Below are 4,674 nucleotides of genomic sequence, written 5' to 3'. Positions count from 1 at the left end.
TCATAAGGAGTAATAAATATGATAGAAGCTGTGCTGCTTTTTTTAAAAGATGCCAGTAAATTAATGTATAATGAGATGTTACAACCTTCTAGGAAAAGTTAACTTTTCTGTTCAAGGTCCACACTTTTTGTACTATAACTATGATAGTACAAAGTTTCACTCTCACAGTGGAGTGGAATATAAGTGAAACACTTTGTTGTGAAAATTTATACCTCTGATAAACTCATTCCTTAATTAACTTGAAGTAAGAGTAGTGATATGTTTTGACTGAAATTATACTCTCATCATAGGTTGTCTGTCCAAAACATTTCCCAAAGCTTGAATAATTCTGAGAGGTTAAGTTGGGTGCACTGGAATTTAGAGTAAACTTTGTCTCTATTCTTAATTCTGAAATATTTATATAACATTGTCAGCGAAAAGAAATTAGTCTGGATTTTTTTTTCTGAACTCTAACTTACTACTTTCTAACTCTTCTCATCTTTTCTGCTTTTACATTATCACTCCGTATGCTGCACAAAAAATAGTGTCCATTACAAAACATGAACAATTCCAAAACCACACCTTAAAGATAACAAGAAATTGGATTTAGAAACATAGCTGAGCTCTAATCCAGGCCTGTAAGTGTCAATTTAAGAGACGTTATTCTTACTGCAAAGAGAATTTCTAACACCAGTCTAGAATTATTCATTCAAGAGGTTTAAAATTAAATACAGTGATCCAAATAAAAAATTCCAGGTGTGTTTGTTAGATTCTTTCAGATTGTTTTTCTTTATTTCTGAGCACCTTTGAAAACATCTAAATCATCTATAGGATTGATGGCCTCAAGAACTATTAGCTTACTTGGATTGGAAGGACAGTCTGAAGTTCAGGAAACTAGTTTGGGACAAAAGCTCTCTTCAGGTAGGTATTTTATCACAAATGCCCTTGTCTGATGTTGGGCAAACCTGATTGTCCCCTCACAAAGTATGTGGCCAGTAGCAGAAATGGAAGTACCTGTGGGATTTTATCAGCATTTAGACCCCTAAAAGTTTTAGGTTCATATGACAGCAAATGGCTAACAAGTTACAGGACTGTGAATATCAGTAGTGCCAAAATGTTGGCTGTAAGTACCTTACAGAAATACTTGGGCTTGTAGTTCCTAGTTGTGAACCTAGCCCCTAGCTGCAAAGCAACATATATTGTTGATGACTCATTAGGAAGTGAATAATTTAAACATGAACTTTGTATAAAAGTGGACTGATTCATCTTTTTCAGATGAGAGATAAAACTTACCTTATGACCGTTTGCTATCCCTAAGGTTCCCGTGGTGGTTTTATAAAACTATAGGGAAAAATCCAATAGGATTAACATTCTGAGTTATAACTTTAGACCACTGTCTTTGCTATACAATATCAATAATAGATTATGCTGCTGTTTTTCTTTATTAGTCACTAAATTTGGATAGATGATAAAAACTGTTAGATGCTCATAGTAAAACCTAGCTTTTGCTATCTGACTTCCTCAGGAATGGCTAGTTTTTACACAGTATGTTATTTCCCTATGCTAGGGGGCATCGTCAGGTTTAGGTTCTTCAACCATCTCTAGGTCCTCCTGGAAAACTGTTGGAGCCATCATGACCACAGCCTGTTTGGAACGACAGGGGAGAAGCACCAAGATAAATCAGGTGTTACAGCATCTTCTCCACTTTGTCCCATCAGGATCATAGAATCATAGAATCATAGAATGCTTTGGGTTGGAAGGGGCCTTTAGAGGTCATCTCGCCCAACCCCCTGCAGGGAGCAGGGACAGCTTTAACCAGATCAGGTTGCTCAGAGCCCCGTCCAACCTGACCTTGAATGTTGCCAGGGATGGGGCCTCCACCACCTCTCTGGGCAACCTGTTCCAGTGCTTGACCACCCTCATTGTAAAAAAACTTCTTTCTAATGTCTAGTCTAAATCTATTCTTCTTTAGTTTAAATCCGTTATTCCTTGTCCTGTCACAACAGGCCTTGCTAAAAAGATTCTCCCCATCTTTCCTGTAGACCCCCTTTAAGTACTGAAAGGCCACAATAAGGTCTCCTCGCGGCCTTCTCTTCTCCAGGCTGAACAACCCCAACTCTCTCAGCCTGGACTTGTAGGGGAGGTGTTCCAGCCCTCGGATCATTTTGGTGGCCCTCTTCTGGACCCGCTCCAGCAGGTCCATGTCCTTCTTGTGCTGAGGGCCCTAGAGCTGGACGCAGTGCTCCAGGTGGGGTCTCACCAGAGCAGAGTAGAGGGGCAGAATCACCTCCCTCGACCTGCTGGCCACGCTTCTTTTGATGCAGCCCAGGATATGGTTGGCTTTCTGGGCTGCAGGATGCCTGATGAAGTGTATCGACTGGCTTCGTGGGGCCCTCAAGCAGCACTCCAACTAAATGGTCTGGTACAGCTGTTAATCAGTTATCAGGATATGTCCCCTGACAGAGTTTTTTCAATTCCTTTCATTTAGTTCCGAGACAGTTTCAGATAATAGTAAGTATCAGTTATCTCATGGGGTTATGTTTGATCATTATACAGATGAGACAGGGTGCAGCATAAGTGTTAAAAAGCTTTTAAGAGAAGATGCTGACAGAGCTTATGAGATGGCTGTTGTGCCTGAGGGCATCATATATATGGTGTCCCCTCACTAAGATCTGGCTTTCCAGTCTGGGTTGCCTTTAGTGGAATGAACCTCTCAAGCAGACTAGATATAGCCCTGCGTAACCAGCATTTGAAAATCAGGTCATTTACTGGCTGCATAATGACCAACTTATACTTAAAGCACCCAGTCTGAAAAAAAACTTGTTCCAAGTCATGTTGCTCACATCAGACTCCTTGACTTACAATACCAACAATGAATATTGTAAAGCTTCATAGCACTGAAGTGTCGAGATCACTCTTAAAAGAACCTTTTCTTAAACATTTGGTTCCACATTAGAAGCACAATAAACAGTTTTCTTTTTAGAGGTTTACATGAAGATTCAACTTATTTCATGTGTTCAAAAAACGGGTAGAGTGTTCAAAAAATGGGTAGATGTGGCACTTGGGGACATGGTTTAGTCTAGTCTACCCTTGATTGGCTTAGAGTAGACTTCGTAGTGTAGGTTAATGGTTGGACTGGATGATCTTAAAGGTCTTTTCCAACCTAAATGATTCTATGATTCTATTCTATGATTCTACGTGTATTTTGAGTTTTACATACTGAACTTAAATGAATAAATATTAAAATACATTGTTGTCTGACACATTAAAATGGCACTTGCCCACTATTGATTTGTGGGCACTGCCATACCCAGAGCTGCACTTCCAGATCTTGACAAGGATGATGGAACTTCAAAGCTGGAAAGAGATGACAATGTACAAGAATGATCTATAAGAATGATGTAAGGAGCTGTGTGATCAGACAATGAAGGCGGTATGGCATATGCCATATCAGTAGTTCAGAATAATGAATCAACTTGTCAGAAACAATATTGTATTGAAATGACATGATATTAAAAAGATATACATATTCAAGAAAAAAACTTTTCTTTGCATCAAAGTGGCAATCAGGAAGTACAGATATGTACCAGCTTTGCTAAAAGTTCTAAACAGATCTTGGGTCTGGTTTTAATAAGTAACATAAAATTGTTAGGTGACATCTTCATTTAGTGTAGCACTTCATCTCTGTAGCACCACTCCAGTAGAGTTAAGCAGATACTACCTGATTAATTTGGCCCAGCTGATTTGCAAAATATCCTAGTACCTACACAACAACAATTTTCAGGAAGGCAGATTTGGAGGGTGAATATTTTTTTATTCAGAAATTGTGATCAATTGTTGCCATGTGAAGCTCTAAGTCATTAACCATTGCTACACGCTGTCCTCAGTGCACTAGTTGAGTATGGGGGACCGTGTGCAATGAAGTGCTGATCTTTGCTGAGGTGATTGGAATGGGACTGGTTCTAAGCCTTGTCTTTATAACTGATTGTAAAGAATATGCTCTACTTCCCCTGAATCCCACAACTCATGCTAGGAAAAAGGCATGTTGAGAGGAATGTTACTTTATCCTGTTAAAAAACCCTGCTGCTCTCAAAAGGTGTACCCTTGCCACTTAGAGATTCACTAGTTTCTATCTTTAAGCCTTGTCTGGTAACAAAGTTAGTTACTGTATATCAAGGTAAAAGTTAAATATTCAACAGTAATGCTTGGAAAAAGTGACCAATACCATCCACCTTTGCCAAATAATCTGCAAGCCAACATGAAGCAAGAAAAATGCAGTTCCAGACAAGGTTTAATGAAGAGGTTGCCTTGTCTTTCAGATGACTTGTATGATGGACAGAGTAGCCTCTTTGCACCACCCTATTGTTTGCATGTCCTGGGCTATTTCTTGTTTCCTCCCTCTTTCTTTTGTCTACAGTGTGCCTCTGTCTCTGCCTTTTTTTCTCCCTGAGTTCAGACCTCTAGCTCCACAACTCCAAGCTGGACTGACCTTTGTAGGGCTTCCTTCCTTGGTTTGTCTGACTGCATCCTCCAGCAATATAGGAGTCTGGATGCCTTCTTTCCTCTCACTAGCTCTTTTTAATTTATATACTTGCTGTATCTCTCAACTGTACCTCAAACTCTCTCTGAATTTGCAACCTTAAATGAGGTTTTCCTGTTCTCAGTCTGAGACAAAATAATCTAACTTCAGATATC

Source organism: Pelecanus crispus, chromosome 6 (assembly GCF_030463565.1).
Source record: "Pelecanus crispus isolate bPelCri1 chromosome 6, bPelCri1.pri, whole genome shotgun sequence".
Lineage (NCBI taxonomy): Eukaryota > Metazoa > Chordata > Aves > Pelecaniformes > Pelecanidae > Pelecanus > Pelecanus crispus.
This window is presented reverse-complemented; position numbering follows the sequence as displayed.